Below are 18,511 nucleotides of genomic sequence, written 5' to 3'. Positions count from 1 at the left end.
ATGTCAACATTTCAAGCAAACCAGTATCTGGTCTTTTTTTTCCCCCTCCCTTTTTTTGGCTTTTGCCATAGGAAGATTCTCCACCTAGAAAGACTTACAAAATGGTAAATTCCCCAAACATAGGAGAGAGTTCAAATTCAGGACAGTAAATATTAAGATGATGGTCATGGGCATCTATCCTATTCACGGCAGTCTATTAGCTTTTGAGTCTCCTTCTTTATTTGGGAAAATAACCGAATTCTGATTATCACCATTCCAACATAAGAAAGAATGCAAATTCCCAGCTTTCCTGGCAGCTAGGATTCAGGCATGTGCTTTCGTTAAAACCGATCAGGGATGCCATGATAAGACTTTGATTCAGAAGTAAGCCACAGGGAAAGATGGTCTGGCTTTCTGTGGTGGCAGCAGCAGTTGTGGCTATTTCCCAGGGATTGCAATGGTGTATTTCTGATGTAGAAGCAGCTGCTGTGCAGCAGCAGCAATGTTCTATTAGATCTATGTCCTGGTTTACGGTATTGCTCCTCCAGGCTTATCCTAGAGTCCAGTTTTCCAGTCCACTCAACAGTCCTGTGATCCAGCCAGTATTTTTTAAATAAAATGCTTTCCCACTTATTCAGCAGGAGTCAGCTTCTACTGCTTAGAGAACTCTAACACAAGAACAATTATTTTTCTATTTCTCAGATATGGAAATGGAAGCTTTAAGAGGTTAAATTCCTCAAGATCACAAAGGTAAACAATGACAGAGCAATGATTTGAAGCAGGACTATCATAATCCAAAACTCACATTATAAACCAGGAAAGTTACACCACAAGGATGTAAAACTAATGAATCAGAGTTGAGTGGCTGTTGTTTTTTTCAAGTTAGAATAAATTATAGAAATACCTAGTCCTAACCTGAAGTTCTGAGATATAAAGTGAAAAAGCAGAGGCCACAACCCAGATCTTCTGATCTGACGTGCTTTCTATGGTACTTCTCATCCTCATAATCCTATCACATTGTTGCTTTATACATTTTGAGATGAAGTTTTAGCAATTATTTATTTATTGGTTGCACTGGGTCTCTGTTGCTGCGTATGGGCTTTCTCTAGTTGCAGCGAGCAGGGGCTGCTCTTCATCGCAATGCACAGGCTTCTCATTGCGGTGGCTTTTCTTGTTGCGAAGCACAGGCTCTAGGCACACAGGCTTCAGTAGTTGCAGCTCACGTGGGTCCAGTAGTTGCAGTTCTCAGGCTCTAGTTGCCCTTGGCATGTAGGATCTTCCTGGACCACAGATTGAATCTGTGTCCCCTGCATTGGAAGGTGGATTCTTATTCACTGTATCACCAGGGAAGTCTTTTGAGATGCAATTTTAAGTGCAGTTGAATTCAAGACTTATACAGGGAGGCTTTCCATTGTTTCTTGCATCTCACATTTCCCTTCTATATCCAATGCCTATCTTACCGAAGTATATACCAAAGCTTTGGTAGTTCTTTCCATAAAAGTCTATTTTTTAAAATTATTTATCATTAAAAATGTTTATTTCCCTCTCATTTTTGAAAGATAACTCAGTTGTATATAGATTTCTGGGCTTCCATGGTGGCTCAGATGGTAAAGAATCTGCCTGCAATGCAGGTGACCCAGGTTTGATCCCTGGATTGGGAAGATCCCCTTAGAAGGGAATGGCTACCCAGTGTAGTATTCTTGCCTGGAGAATTCCATGAACAGTGGAGCTTGGTGGGCTTCAGTCCATGGGGTCACAAAGAGCTAGATACGACTGAGGGACTAAGCACACATAGATTTCTAGGTTGAACATTATTTTTCATCAAAAAAAGGATGGAGAACCTCTCCCTGCCTCTCTAATGGCTTTCTGATATGAGAAGTGATGGTTGTATCTTCTGGATAGTGCTTTTAGGGAAATGGGCATCCATGCCATTTTTCTCTTCCCTGCAATCTCCCCACAACCATCCCTGCCTAGGATGCAGACCAGTAGGCCAAAGCTAAAGAAGTCATGTGGGATCCTGAAATAGAAGCCACAAATTGAAAATAACAGAGCCACTCTAGCAGCCTTTGACATCTTACATGGGAGAGAAGTAGCTTTCTATCTATGTTTTAGGGTATCTTTTTTAAAACCTTTTATGTCATATTGGAATACAGTTGAGTAACAATGTTGTGTTAGTTTCAGGTGTACAACAAAGTAAAAAGTGATTCTTTTATATATATGTGTGTGTATACACATATACATGTATCTGTTCTATTTAAAATTATTTTTCCATCTGGTTTGTTACATAATATTGAGCAGAGCTCCCTGTGCTATACAGTAGGTCCTTGCTGGTTATCCATTTTAAATATATCAATGTGTACGTCAATTCCAAACTCCCTAACTGTGCCTAGCCCCCAACCCCTCCCCTCTGGTAACCAAAAGTTCATCCTCTGTGAGTCTGTTTCTGTTTTGAAAATAAGTTCATTTGTATCATTCTTTTTAGATTCCGCATATAAGTGATATCATATGATATTTGACGTTCTTTGTCAGACTGACTTCACTCAAGTGGTATGACAATCTCTTGGCAGGACACTCTGTTAAATCTGAATTTCAGATAAACATTTTTTACTTTAAGTATGCATTCAACTCTTAGGACATACTCGTACCTATATATATATATATATATTGTTTATGCCGAACTCAACTGTAACTGAGCATTCCATATTTTAGTTTGCTAAACCTGACAAGCTTAGTCACCCTGCCTAAAACTGGCCTGAGGCCACATATCCAGTCTCTACATGGGCCTCAGCACCCCAGCCCCCAGATTCTAGGACATACATGCAGGTCCAGGAATATTAGCTACAGTTAACACATTGACTCTGAGTTCCTTTTCCATAATGAGAACTAGATTGTTTCACTTACTTTTTCAATACCGGTTATATATATTTTTAATTGCTGACATGTTTTGTCCAGACCTCTACATACAGGTATGGGGAGAGGAGGCTTGTCCATGTCAGCTGTTGGCCATTGTCAGAAATGCTTTAATTACTTGCTATATGCCTCTCACCCTCCAGCAGAGCACTGTGCGATGCCATCCAATTGAAAGCCTGGAACACAGAGGGTTGATTCACCCGAATTAACGGGAAGATAAGGGAATGTGCAGGAACAAGCCTTCGCTTGTACTCCGGGGATGCTGCCCTTCTCAGCAAAAGGAATTATTCCTACAGGATGCACTCTTCAAAAGGGAGGCAAACATGCCCCCGTTTTAGCTAAGATTTGACTTTCCCCAAACCTGGGTATCCAAAGATTTCTTCTATATTTGGGAAACACGGAAAAAGAAGCAAAATTTTGACTTTGCTGGGTTTTATTTTCACTGGGCCAACTGAAGATGAGATACTAGATGGTGAGGTAAAAATAGAAAATTATTAACTAAACGGGGTTCAAACAAGTATATTTTAAGACCTTAAATTAGTCAAAACCTAAAAAATGTAAGACACCAAGTCATAGGATGAGAAAATAAAGTACTTTTGTGTTGAAATGTTTCAGAGAAAGGCCCCTTTCAAAACAGTTCTAAATCGAGTTCTCGGAACTGAAAAAGAGTATTTTGTTTTGACTTTAAGACATGGAAAATCCCGTGGACCAAAAATTCCAAAATCCTTTCCAGAATACTCCAGTATTCTGGCCTTTTTTCCAGCAATTCCACATCCTCCATGTGGTTTCAAGGCAGGGCCTAATTTGTCTTCGACCTCATAGTCACCAAAATTCTCAAATTCAGGCCTTTGACCTATCTCCAAATGAAATTGTACTTTCTGTTCTTGTACTCTGTGTTCAGGGTATTCATTTGTTCAAGATAAACATTTAAAATACAACACGACTTCTCAAATTCTGTTTTGGCGTGTTTTGTTTTGTTCTTTTTTTTTTTTTTTTTCAGTATTTCAGACACCTTAAAAATTGATTCATGTCCTAGGCTTTCTGCCCCCTTTAAGGTTTTGCTGTTAAAAATTCATGTTGTATGGGCCTTAAAAAATGTGCATACCTCCAAAACATCTCCTACTTGATATGAGCTCAAGAAATAGGGTACACATTCTGCTAAATAGAAATTATTTATAATCCAAAGGAAAATGGAATAGTCCTTTTGATGTGTGTCTCTAAGCCCAGAACTCCTCTGTTGCATGAATTCTTCAGTTCCAACAACCTCCACTTCCACCTCCAGCCCCTAGGTCTGTAGAATTCCTGTAGGACAGGTCTACTCCACGCTAAAAAAAACTCACAGGATAACAGTTCAGTGTATGACTACTCAAACTCTCAAACTAAATCAAATCAGGAAACCATAGGATTTTAATATATATTTTACTACAGAGCAAACCATGTAGCTTGGGCAACATTTGGAAGTTATGCAAAAACATAAAGAAGTGGAAATTCCATATATCTCCGCCACTCTGGTAAATTTTTCTACACAAAACATTTTTAACAAAAATGAAATCCTACTCTAGAAGATGTAGAATTTGCTTTTTTCCACTTAGCTACATATTGTCAATATTTTCCACCATATTAAGTATTTTTCTACAGCATTTTAGTAATTACATATGCCATTTTCTAAATGTGTTTTATTTCATTAGTCCTTTATTTGAGGACTTTAGGTTGTCCCCAGTTTCTCTCAACTCTGTAATACTTATTCTTGTAGAAAAGTTATCCTTGCAGTCATCCATGATTATTTCCTTAGGATAAATTCCCAGAAGTGAAATTAATAAGCTGATGACTAAGCGCATTCTCAAGATTTGAGGGACACATTGCGAAATTACCTTGAAATAGGTTTGTCAGTCCCACCAGCATTCAAGAGCATCTATTTGCTTGCTTTAAGGAATCTTGTATAAACTAAAAGTACTCTTTACTAATGAAGAGGACTTACAACACAGTTCTTTAAACACTGAATCTCCTAGTACCTGTAAAACATTATTCAATTTAAAATAAGACTTTAGGAACCTCCTTGGTGGTCTGGGGCTTCCTGGTGGCTCAGACAGTAAAGAAGCTGCCTGCAGTGCAGGAGACCTGGGTTTGATCCCCGGGTTGGGAAGATCCCCTGGAGAAGAGAACGGCTACCCACTCCAGTATTCTGGCCTGGAGAATTCCATGGACAGAGAAACCTGGCAGGCTACAGTCCATGGGGTTGCAAAGAGTAGGACACCACTGAGAGAGTTTCACTTGGTGGTCCAGTTATTAAGAATCCATGCTTCCAATGCAGGGGGCACAGGTTTGATCTCTGGTCAGGGAACTAATTTCTCACATGCTATGCAGTGGGGCTAAAAAATAATTAAAAAAAAACCAAACCTATCACAGGAGCAAAGACCATTAAAAAATAAAATACAGGAACTTCCTTGGTGGTCCAGTGCTTAAGACTCCATGCTTCCAATGCAGAGGGTGTAGGTTCGATCCCTGATCAGGGAACTAAGATCCCACAGGCCTCGGGGTGCAGCCAAAAAAAATAAAAATATGACTTTATGTTTCTGAGGAAATTTTCTGTAACACAATTAATAAAGAAAAGAAGGCATTTTCTACTTGAATTTTTTTAAATGGAGAATGCCACATGTCAAAGAACTCCTTCTCTTTCTGTCCTCACCCAGCCAGAGGGGAGATGCCATGGTACAGCAGAGCTGTTTGGCTCTATTCCGTCTCCTATTTTACATTCAGTTTCCCATCATGCACTGGGGGAACACGGCAGCCTGACATGATGAGAAGCCTCCCTGAAGACTACAGCCCACACTCATCCATCCCTTCACTGAACTCCTATTATACTTATTGTCTGTACCACACAATTAGCACTTTATTATATACTGTCTTGTTCTCTAATTGCCTCCACCACACAATTTAGCACTCTATTACATTCTGTCAGATTCTGTAATTCTGTCATGTACTTTTGTCTTGTCTTTCCACATAGATTGCGAGTACCAGGGTGGCAGGGACCCTGCCTGGTCTTGCTTTTGAGTTTCCCACAGCTCCAGACCCTGGTCCAAGAATAACAAAGTGGGCCTTTGACAAATGCTGGCTGGTTTATTGGTTGGTGGGTGGTTTGGGAGACTGGTTGGTTTTCTGAGGGGCTTTAAGCCAGCATCTGAGCTATCTAGAACCTGGAGGAGAAAATAGAGAAGGTGCTGGGCTACAGAACATGGCACCAGGGTCATCCCAGCCACCATCCTTCAGTTCAAACTGCCTCATCACCGAGCAAGTCATTTCGTTTCTCTTTACTTAGGTTTTCCATGTATGTAGAATAGGGAAACCAAAACATGTCACCAGATAATACCATTTTTTAGATCACATGATGTTTTTCATACAAAGATTTTACATGATAACATCCTCCCATGGGACAGGCATCACCACGTAGAGGAGAGGTCATGGTTTGAAATTAGAGAGACTTCTTACCAGCTATGGGATCATTAACAAATAGTTAAATAAACCTCTCTCTCTGAAACTAAACTCTCATCTCTGAAGTTACTTAAGTGACTGTAATTATTTGTAATATTACTACTGTCCATAAGCTTGTTGGAATATTCTTATTTTTTCCAATTTCTGCAAGTGCCATGCCTCACAGGAAGTGTTAAGAATTATTATTATCAAAAAAAAAGAATTATTATTATCATAATAAGTATAACAAACACCTCTGTTTGTCTCATACACTAGTTAAAGAGTGTCTGCTTCAGCGGTGATTCAGGGATTTGCTTCTTAGAGAACAAAGTCAGGTAGTTACACAATTTCTTTATCTTTCTTGGTTGAGGAATTGTGTACGCTTAATGGTCTATCACATGACTTCAGACTTATTCAACTAAATAATAAGTGAAGAAATACCCGCTACATGGCACTAACAAATCCATTCCTCAGTCTGTCACTTTCACCTCTGCTATAAATATGTAGGTGAATGGAGCACTGAGTTAACCTCATCTCTGTGAACTAGGAATGATACAAATAAAACATTCTGTCCCTGTGTGTCATTTGCTTTTCCCCCTTTTGATCAATATGTTTGCCATACTGTATCCATTTCTGTTTTTGTCTTTGTTTTCTGGATTGGTAGGTACACAATACAATGCAACTAGTCACATAGTTGTGACATGTTATTTTCTTAAAACAAGATCAGTTTAAGCCTCCCCCAAAGTGCTGCTCTAACCCTGGATCTTCTCCACCTGAGAACCCCAGGAGTCTAAAGCGCTTTGAACAGCTACTTTGTAGGATAGAGGACCCCCTTTTTTTTAATTTCTTTTTAATTGGAGGATAATTACTCTACAAAGTTTTGTTGGTTTCTGCCATACAACCATGTGAATCAGCCATAAGTATACATGTGTCCTCTCCCTCTTGAACCTCCCTTCCACCCCTCATCCTATCCCCGCCTCTAGGTTGTCACAGAGCACTGGGCTGAGCTCCCTGTGTTATAGAGCAACTTCCCAGTAGCTATCTATTTCACACAAGGTAATGTGTATGTTTCAATGCTACTCTCAGTTCGTCCCACCTTCTCCTGGCCCCGCTGGGTCCACAAGTCTGTTCTCTATGTCTGTGTAGAGGACACCCTTTAAGAAGAGTTTTCCTCCCTCTTCGTGGGTTGCCTGAGTATCCCTTTGGGAAAGATGAACGGTTTCCTTTTGTGTACCTGTGCTAAACAACTATTCGATTATTCTCTCAAAAGTATTCATCAAGGTCTGCCGTGTAATGGGCAGGGCCTGGGTGCTGGAGAGACAAAGGTGACTACCACTCTACCACCCAGAGGTGGGGACTCCCACTGTAGGAACCCACAGTTTGATGGGGGAAGCAGAAAGCCTGAAAGATAACCACCACACAGGGAGATGAGTGTGAATCGAAAGTGTGTGGCCAGGCTGTCGGGCTGAGGCCTGTGTTGCCCACCACTAAGAGTCAACTTTGTCTGATAAAGCTAAGGAGCAGCTGGCCTGGTTAGGAGCTGATTAGACTGAAGGGAAGGAATGGCTTGAAGATGCTCAGGACGGAGGAACGATAGGAAGGAACAGTTCTGGGGCGCAGAATGGGGCATGGGAAAGAAAAAACGTCTTCTCTCTGACTTTGGCTCCCTGCCTAAGCTCTGCAGACTCATGTCTGAGCCTGTGGACGGAGAGCCTGCAGGCAGAGAGGGTAGGGCTCAGTGAGCCGCTGGATACAAGTCATGTCACTTTGAGACAAGGGTGAAAAACTGTGGCAAAGAAGAAGGGGCTTTCCTCTGTGTCTTTACGCGCCGAGAGAGCAACTCTGGCTGAGAGCAGCTGTGACAGCGGCCGAGAGGAGACACTGCCCCCCAGTGGCCTCATGGCAGGGGACACCAACAAGGAGCAGGAAAACTAGCAGGAAAAGATGGGCGGGAACACATCAGAGGTACCATGTGCTTCCCAGGAACACTGCGGGAGACGTGGAGGGAGGGCTGCCCACTCCGCAGGCAGGTGGAGGCACAGCCACTGCGATGGGAGTTCTCACCACAAAGACAATAACCATTACCAGCAGTGCTGATGCACAGGCAAAACTTCAGGAAACAGAGGTTCAGTTCAGTTCAGTCACGCATGTCTGACTCTTTGCGACCCCATGGACTGCAGCACGCCAGGCCTCCCTGCCCATCACCAACTCCCAGAGCTTACTCAAACTCATGTCCATCGCGTCAGTGATGCCATCCAAACATCTCATCCCCTGTCGTCCCCTTCTACATGTACAAAAGTTATGTGAATACCAAAAAAAGCCCTTACTTTCTGTCCACAAGATTAAGCAGAGTGGTATCTACCCTAGTTAGTAATGGGTCCGATAGGTAGAGCTATAGGAAGTCCAAGATAAGTAACAAGAGGAGATTCAGACACAGCTTTGGGGGTGGGAGTGGAGACTGGGTGACGGTAAGCAGGAGTTCAGCCAGACACGAAGCTCTGGGTGAAGGAGCTTCCAGGAAGATGGAACTAAAAGAAGATGGCCCCGAGGCTGTACACAGACTAGAGTCAGATGACCGGACAAGAATGTTCAGAACTAAATTGAAAAAAAAGGACTTCTCTCCTGAACTAAAGAAAATGAAATTCTATCCACAAGTACACGGTTCAATGGAAAAACAAAAAACTTCAAACAGCATTAAAAGGCATGTTGAAAAATAAGTCCCTCCCTTCCTCAATCCCTGTTGCCAGGAGAAATGACTGATAGCTGCTGGCATACACTAGTATAAAACAACTAACAAGTTGTTAAAATTCTTAAATATTTCCCTTCAGGTTGGTAAGTAGCCACTGCTTCAAGTCCATAAAATGCTGCCTGCCCAGAATTTCAATCAATCATTAATGGGCTAAAGCTTAGATTCTAGGGGATCTCCAGCATCCTCGCAGTTTGAAAGCCAGCAGCCATCCCGCTTGTCAATGCCGAACCAGTTCAATATTCTGAACATCACTGTTATCCTTCCAGATAACTTATTTGCATATATGGGCATATCCCTACACACATCTTTACTTCTTTTAATACAGATGGAAGAATTGAACACTGTTCTGTGTTTTGCATGTTTTTTACCCTCTGGGCCCACCTTTACAAATGTAGACTGTATGTATTTCTTTCAGAGCTAACATAATTTAGCTATAACTAAGATATCTGACCTGAGAAATGGGGCACAGGAATAAAGAGTGAGATTCTAGAATAACTTATGGAAGCTTTTCAGTAGACCCAGAAGAACTTGGCCGGTGGATACAGTGGAAATATCACTGAAAGCTGGAATCCGAGACTGCTGGCTTAGGATAATGATGCCCTGACGGCTTGGGTAGAGAGAATGAGGAGGGACAGGGCCAGCAAAACCTTCCTGAGTCTCCCTCCAGGGACCATTTGGGCTCCTGCCCCTGCTACCAGCTGACAGAGGGGACCTAAGCTTTCCAGAGGTTGAACTACTAGCACCTAAATTCAGGCCTTACCCAGAAACAAACCAGTCTTGGTTACAAATATATTAAACTTCAAATTGCACTTACCTCAATGAATTCCTTCCAATGAATTTCCTTTCTTTCAAAAGGGACACATAATAAATTTCCCTCATAAAAGAGTCAAAATATATTTCTCCTAACTGCTCTATCTTCATCTCAAATGTGAAAAGAAGCATAGAGCTTTTTTATTCATGAGGGAGAAAATACTTACAAACTAAACTTGAACCACATTTTTAATTATCCTCTTCATATCAAAAAATCAAGACCACTGAATATACCTCTTCTTATAGTCATCTTTATCATTAAAGCACAAAAGACTACTATTTGCGGGGGGAGAGGGGATATAATTTTTCTTGTCTAGCTTTTGTGTTTCTATACATCTTTTTTTTAATATTAAGAGGTAAGGATTAAAGAAGATTTAAAATTAAAGATGTCATCTGCATCGATTAAGGGGAAAGGAGGATGACGAAATGGAAGAAGGAAAGGATTAGCTAATATTTTTATTGTTTACTGATATTCCCAGAAACTTTCAGTCAGAAAGGATTCATCAAAAAAGTAATTTCCGCTGATAGACTGTCACCTAGTGGCGAGTTTTTACTTTACTCATAGTATTGGGTTGGCCAGAAAGTTCTTTCGAGTTTTAACTTTTTGGCCAACCCAATATAAGCAGTTACTGAGTTCTGGGATGTTTTGGAAGACACGCTTATTTCTCTTTGAGATCCCTGGGGAATGTTATAGACTACTGTCACAAGGAGAATGGACTCACTTGTATGCTTCCCAAAGACCTAATGATTGGGTGGCACAGTGGTAAAGAATCCACCTGCCCATGCAAGAGACAGAAGAGACACATAAGATCCCAGGGTTGGATCCCTGGGTCAGGAAGATTCATTGGAGTAGGAAATGGCAGCCCACTCCAGTACGCTTGCCTGGAGAATCCCATGGACAGAGAAGCCTGGTGAGCTACAGTCCATGAGCTACAGTCCAAAGAGTTGGACATGACTGAGCACAGACATATGCAATCATCAAGTAGACAACCGCAACGCAGGCTGAATATCTTTCAAAAGGGAGTCTGGCCTTTGTAATTATTTGACGATTATCAAAGAAGCCCAGCCAAGTAAAATTAATATTATTACATTTCTCTTCTGCTAGCAGTCAAACAAGGCCCAAATTTTCAAAGGGTTTTCCTATTATTAGGTGGTGACAAAACATGTGTGCAACCCACTGGTACATCAGTCTAAAGACAGAACAGAGAATGTCCAAGTCAGCAACAAGGCAATGTTCCCTGGGTTTAATCCACACCAGGAATAATCCCCTCCCCACTTTTAGAGGGGCATGACTGTTTTTGTCCAGCTCCTGTGTCCATCAGGCTCCCTAGTTTCACATCTTCTGTGCTGACATCATCCCTCTTAACCACAAAGGTCCCTCAACAAAATATTAGCAACAAAATTTGACAAAATATCAAAAGGATCATACACTACGATCAAGTGGGAGTCATTCCGGGGACACAAGAGAGTTCAACATCCACAAATCAATGTGATACACTACATTAATAAAATGAAGGATGGACTTCCCTGGTGATCCAGTGGTTAAGAATCTGCCTGCCAATGCAAGGGACATGGGTTCAATCCCTGCTCTGGGAGGATTCCACAAGTTAAGGAGCAATTTAGCCCATGTGCCACAACTACCAAGGCCCATGCACCCTAGAGCACACGTTCAACCACCACCAAAATGAACTCCAGCTTTTCAACCAGGCCCTCTGACATACCTGAATGGCCAGAACTTCCAAGAGAATTTTCATAACTGTAAGCTGGTTATACATTCTTTCCTCTGAATGGAAACATCTCCAGCTCACCTAAGGACACACCTGTTTCTGGTCCACAATGGATAGCAACACTTTAAGATCCAACTTACACTCTTTCCTTTGTGGATGTGCCCTAATGTAGCACATTCAGACAGCATGTTAGTGTCTGAAATCCATTTCCTCTTTTCTAATAAGGCAACAGTGATATTTTGATCTATAGTAAGAAATATATATTTGGTCTTCATTCAGTTCCTGACATGGAGGGCCTAACACCCTTGGAATTTCCTAAGTGATAAGAGCAAATCACTGCAGATGATGACTGCAGTCATGAAATTAAAAGATGCTTGCTCCTTGGAAGAAAAGCTATGACCAACCTAGACAGCATATTAAAAAGCAGAGACATTACTTTGTCAACAAAGGTCCATCTAGTCAAGGCTGTGGTTTTCCAGTAGTCATGTATGGATGTGAGAGTTGGACTATAAAGAAAGCTGAGGGCCAAAGAATTGATGCTTTTGAACTGTGGTGTTAGAGATGACTCTTGAGAGTCTCTTGGACTGCAACCAGTCAATCCTAAAGGAAACCAGTCCAGAATATTCATTGGAAGGACTGATGCTGAAGCTGAAACGCCAATACTTTGGCCACCTGATGTGAAGAACTGACTCATTGGAAAAGACCCTGATGCTGGGAAAGATTGAAGGCAGGAGGAGAAGGGGACAACAGAGGATGAGATGGTTGGATGGCATCACCAACTCGATAGACATGAGTCTGAGCAAGCTCTGGGAGTTGGTGATGAACAGAGAAGCCTGGGGTTCTGCAGTCCTTGGGGTTGCAAAGAGTAAGACACGACTGAGCAACTGAACTGAACTGGCCTCTGTTCACCAGTGCTAAACAGAAACGAGAAGACAGAATCTGAAGGGGTAGAAAAGAACAGCTTTATTACTTTGCCAGGCAAAGGAGGACACGGTGGGATCCTGCCTTGAAAAACTGTGTGTCCCTACCCAGGAGGATCTGACTTGAAGTCTTGTAACTCCCAAGGGCGAGGTCTCTGACAAGCTGAGGGTGTGCGCAGGGCCTCAGGTGATGAGTCTCCTAATCTTCACAAACTTCTCACTAATCTTGCCTCAGGTAGATTCCTTGGCTGCTTCTCCCTTGATTAGCAACTGTTCACATCTGCCCTTTGGAACTCAAGGAAGGTCATGGAGGCTGGGCTCTTGTGCTATGTGCTTAGTCACTCAGTAGTGTCCAAGTCTTTTCGACCCCATGGACTACAGCCTGCCAGGCTCCTCTGTCCATGGGATTCTCCAGGCAAGAATATTGGAGTGGGTTGCCATGCCCTTCTCCAGGGGACTCTCCCTAACCCAGGGATCAAACCCAGGTCTCTCACAATGCAGGCGGATTCTTTACCATCTGAGCCACCAGGGAAGCCCAATTTCTTTTGAGAAATGGGGGACAAAAAAGAGGCCTCCATGCCCCGGGGCCCTACAGGGCCCCACTCCGTTTTACTTGGAGAGTGGTCAGCCTGTGAGGGCATGAAAAATCTCCTTACCCTCTTTCCATGCTTTGCTGTAAATATCTCTTCCATCTGGCTGTGCCTGAGTTGTATGTTTCTCTGAGTTCTGTGAGCCATTCTAGCAAATTAATCAAACCCCTCCTGGCACAAATATGTTGAAATTGGCATTAGCACCTGTCAGCAACCTCACAAGAAGAAAAGGGCAACCTTTTGGGGAAACTGCCCTTTACCCACAGTCAGTTCAGGAGCTTGTGATATGACTCCACATCCTGCTCCAAGGATGGAGCCTGTGGCCATTCTGATCAATTACAGTGCTCCAGAGTCCCGAGCTCTTTTCTCTGGATCACCAAGTTTCAAACCGGAGTTACAGTGAACAATATATGGTGCAGAACCCCAATATATTTTTTAAAAACAAAGAAGGGTTGAAGGGAGTCAATGCCTCCAAGCCCCACCCTTCTGGCCTCCAGGTGGACAGACACTGTGCTCCCTACACCGCATGAAAAACAAAGAAATGGGACCTGGTGCCTGCTTGGAGCACCTCACAGTGGTGCTACAGAGCAGAAAATAAAAGCATAAAAAGTTAATGAAGGTGATTAAATAACACTGGATAACAGGAGACAAAATGTCACAGAGTCCTTGCCACTCATCAGAAAAGTGTCAGGGTAGGGAGTGAGAATTAGGGAGTTTGGGATGGACATGTACACACTGCCATATTTATAATGGATAACCAACAAGGACCTACTGTATAATACAGGGAACTCTGCCCAATGTCATGTGGCAGCCTTGATGGAAGGGAGGTTTGGGGGAGAATGGATACATGCATATGTATGGCTGAGTCCCTTTGCTGTTCACCTGAAACTATCACAACATTGTTAATTGTCTATACCCCAATACAAAATAAAAAAGTTTTTAAAAAAGAAAAGTGTCAGAGGACTTGAGGCTTGCAGTGGGGCTTTTTTTTGCCTCTCCCTTCGTCTAAGGCCTACTCAAGTGTCTAAGACTGAACTTAGGTGTCACCTTCCCCTAGGGAGACCTCCATGAGACTCTCTTGCCTCATCATACACACACTTACAAACACACACGCATACTCAACCAATCCACATGGAGTTTCCCCTCAGTGCTTCTTAATATCTTTACACGGTCTATATATATATTTTTTTTTTTTTTTTAAATAAATGCCTTTCCCACAATTCATAGTTGAGGCTGTGAGTTTTTTCAGAGCGGTTAGTGGATATTGGGATATGCACACCTCTCCCTCATTCTAATGAGACTCTTCCTACCCAGCCCTCTTTCTTTCCTCCTCCTTCCAGGGGTATCAGAGCTCCATGACAACCTAAAGGCTCTCCCTGCCTTCCCTTGCTACCTCCCTCCGAAAATCTCCTGCACATCAAATTCCACATTAGCATCTGCTTCTTAGCAAACCCTAACACATTATAATAAGGAATTGCCAGGTGGCCCTAGTGGTAAAGAACCCACCTGCCAATGCAGGAGATGTGGGTTCGGTCCCTGGGTTGAGAAGATCCCCTAGAGGAGGGCACGGTAACCCACTCCAGTATTCTTGCCTGGGGAATCCCATGGACAGAGGAGCCTGGCAGGCTGCAGTCCATGGGGTCACACAGAGTCAGACATGACTGGGGTGACTTAGCACATAAGTAACTTAGCATGCATGCACCAAATTTATATAAACATTTATATATTTATGTAAATAAACATATGCTAAGTCACCCCAGTCGTGTCCGACTCTCTGTGACCCTATGGATTGTAGCCATCCAGGCTCTTTTGTCCATGGGATTCCCCAGGCGAGAATACTGGAGTGAGTTGCCATTTCCTTCTCCAATAAATAAACATAGTTATTTATAAAATATTTATATCAAATATATTCAGAATATTGGCTTATTGGCTGGCAATATTAATCTTACTGATTTACATCCTTTGAGTACTGAAGTACTTAATTTTTCATATATTAAAATGTGACTTTGAGAGCTTCCTTGGTGGCTCAGTGGTGAAGAATCTGCCTGCCAACGCAGGAGACATGATTTCGATCCCTGCACTGGGAAGACCCCACATGCTGAGGAGCAACTAAGCCCGTGAGCCACAACTGCTGAGCCTGTGCTCTAGAGTCTAGGAGCCACAACTACTGAAGCCCGTACACCTAAAGCCCGTACTCCGCAACAAGAGAAGCCACTGCAATGAGCAGCCCACGCACCTTTAGAGTTGTGCCACTACAGAAAAGCCCAAGCAGCAACAAAGACCCAGCACAGCCAAAAATGAAAAGAAATAAAATTTAAAAAAAATTTTTCAAGCGTGACCTTGAAAAAAAAATACTAACATTGTCCCATTGGGATATAATATTCTTTTTAACATAATGAAACAAACAGATGTAACTAGGACTCTTCCTTCCTTCCTTTTTTGCAGGATAACACAGAGTAGCAGTTAATAGTATCAGCTCCCAGATGACTTGAGATCAAATCACAACTGCTCACTGATGCTACAGCCTTTGGCAAATCACTTAAGCTTTTTAAACTCCTGTTTCTGATCTATAAAATGGGAGGATGCGTCCTCATCTGTAAAGTATGACTTTTAAAAAAAATGGTACCCACCACATAGGATTGTTTTATGAATTCATTAGCGAATTAATTTCTGGTGCAACGTGCAATGAAAGATCTATCTTAATGGACTTAAAAGCACTTTGCAAACTAGAAAGCACTTCAGGAAATTCATTTTTTCTAAGTGAAATAAGCATTGCCTGTTGCCTTTTATGGAAAACTGAGCTTAATTCACATCAGCAAGAGAAAGCTGAGGGACTTGTTTATGTTTGTGTTTCTGATTTATTAACACAGAACTTGATATTAGAAAAATAAACTCTTGACATTTCTATAGGTGGAGATATTTTGGTTTAAAACACTTTTTCCTTTCAAAATTCTTTCAATTGTTCTCCAGAAAAAGCCAGAAAAGCTTTTGCATTAGTAACAAACCCGCTTTTAATATCCGTTGATCTCTTTTTAAAAACTGGAATATAGCGATTCACAACATTGCGTTCGTTCCAGTGATTCAGTGATACATGTACATATATCTTTTTTTTTTAAGATTTCTTTCCCATTTAGGTCATTACAGAGTACCGAATAGAGTCCCCTGTGTTATACAGTAGGTCCTTATTAGTCATTTATTTTATATATAGTAGTGTGTATGTGTATGTGTCAATCCCAATCTCCCATTTTACCACTCCCCCCTTTCCCTCCTGGTAACCGGCAAGTTTGTTTTCTATACCTGACTCTGTTTCTGTTTTACAAATTACTTCATTTTACCATTTTTTTAGATTCCACTTATACGCAACATCATATGATATTTGTCTTTCTGACTCACTTCACTCAGTCTGACAACAATCTCTAGGTGTATCTCTTTCCAACAGGAGAACCTGCGGGGTTGGGGCAGCAGCTGGAGCTGGAAGAGCAAGGAATCCCCAAGGGGCAGGCAGTGTTCTCAGCACGCTTCTAGAACAGCAGCCCGAATTTCCAAATCCAGAACCCAAAATACTCGTTGTTGCAGGGTCTCGGGCAGAAGGCAGGTTAACACAGAAAGGAGCCCAGGAGGGGAAGGACTGGCCCAGCAGAAGAAAAAGAAAAGATAGGTGTGGCTGCACCCGAGGGGAGATGCGGGATGAGCGCGCGGTGCACGTTCCGATGCTCACAACTGTTGTGGAGCCGGAGCCGCGCGCCTGTGCGCAGCCAGCCCCCGGCGTTGGCGGGGACACCCCGGGAAGGGGGAACTCCACCGGTGCGACCGGCCTTGGGCTGCGGGCGGCACGGGCGGAACTGCAGCTCCCGGGCTGGGCGGGGCGGGCACGTGGTGCGCGGCCGCTGGGATGAAGAACGCGCCTGGGAGCCGGAGCGCAGCGGCGCAGGCGAACTCGCGGCGGCTGGGTGAGCGCGCCAGGGCGGCGTGGACGGATGGACCGACGGACGGAGGCATGGAGACCGACAGGGCATGAGCGCAGAGGGGCGTGGGGGAGTGGACTCGGGGGTGGGTGAGACCGTGACGGCCGGACGCAAAGGTCAAGGCCGGGGAGCTGGGAAATGGAGCCTGGGGAAGTGTGAACGCGACAGCCACCCGGCCCGGGGGGAGTGTCCGAACGGACGGACGGACAGACGGGAAGAGGGACCCACTCCGCTAGATTCTGTCCAGACCGCAGAGCCGGGCCTCAAGGATCCTTTTTTTCAAAATGACCAGTCAGCCACTGGGGAGAAGAGAGTTTAGGGATTAAGTGTGAAGCTGTATTTCTGCATTTTTGTTTGTGTGTTTAGTTTCTCTATTTCTGTTTGTATCTTTCCAAGTATTTCTGTCTTTCAGGTGATTCTCCACGCCTAAAACTGCATCCTTCTCGTCCTCCCCCAGCGATTTTTTTTTTTTTAACTTTGTCCTTTTAAGAGAGCTTGACTTAGGCGGCTTGAATTCTTTGCACTAAGGATTCTTGTCCTTGGATAGAGGTGTTAAGATTTCGAGAGTAATAGGCCCTCCCCAAGTGTTTAACTAATGACATTCTAAATACTCCTATTTACAAAATATGGATGATTCTCGGTTACCATGGTTGTGTGTTTTTTGGTTTTTTTTTACTCCATCTCTTCCTGAAGCAGTTTCACAGTTTACAGCACCAGCAAACTTTGCTCATTTATTTTCCCTTGTGACTCAGCTGGTCAAGAATCCTTCTACAATGCAGGAGACCTGGGTTCCACTCCTGGGTTGGGAAGGTCCCCAGGAGAAGGGAAAGGCTACTCACTCCAGTATTCTGGCCTGGAGAATTCCATGGACTGTATAGTCCATGGGGTAGCAAAGAGTCAGACACGACTGAGTGGCTTTCACTTCACTTCACTTCCTAAAGCATTTTCACGGTTTCCAAAGCCAGCAAACTGCTCATTTATTTAGTGTATTGCTCCGCACAAAGACAGACTTTTGAACCGTTCTTGCCCCCTGATGGCTTACACTGGAAAAGAAGAGCCAGAACTACCTATCTCTGATGTAGTTTTTCGGAGAAGGCAATGGCACCCCACTCCAGTACTCTTGCCTGGAAAATCCCGACGGAGGAGCCTGGCGGGCTGCAGTCCATGGGGTCGCTAGGAGTCGGACACGACTGAGCGACTTCCCTTTCACTTTTCACTTTCATGCATTGGAGAAGGAAATGGCAACCCACTCCAGTGTTCTTGCCTGGAGAATCCCGGGGACGGGGGAGCCTGGTGGGCTGCCGTCTATGGGGTCGCACAGAGTCGGACACGACTGAAGCGACGTAGCAGCAGCAGCAGCAGCAGATGTAGTTTTTAGTGAAAAGCAAATGTT

The 18,511-nt window shown here is 43.2% G+C and overlaps 1 protein-coding gene across 9 annotated transcripts in view; it reads left to right on the top strand.

Annotated features, from left to right (window-relative positions):
- The first annotated feature begins 17,072 nt into the window (after window positions 1-17,072).
- NPL (N-acetylneuraminate pyruvate lyase) overlaps window positions 17,073-18,511 on the top strand; it is a 43,504-nt gene continuing 42,065 nt past the window's right edge. For 6 of the 9 annotated variants that reach the window (XM_081492547.1, XM_081492549.1, XM_081492542.1 and 3 more), the window contains exon 1: window positions 17,073-17,103. The gene's annotated coding sequence lies outside the window, so the exon portion shown is untranslated. Of the gene's footprint in view, window positions 17,149-18,511 lie in introns of all 9 variants that reach the window. The other 3 variants (XM_081492548.1, XM_081492543.1, XM_081492544.1) reach the window with 1 other exon arrangement.

The sequence above is a fragment of the Giraffa tippelskirchi genome, chromosome 5 (genome assembly GCF_054371585.1).
Source record: "Giraffa tippelskirchi isolate mGirTip1 chromosome 5, T2T-mGirTip1v1.2.pri, whole genome shotgun sequence".
In the NCBI taxonomy this organism is placed as follows: Eukaryota; Metazoa; Chordata; class Mammalia; order Artiodactyla; family Giraffidae; genus Giraffa; species Giraffa tippelskirchi.
This window is presented reverse-complemented; position numbering and strand designations above follow the sequence as displayed.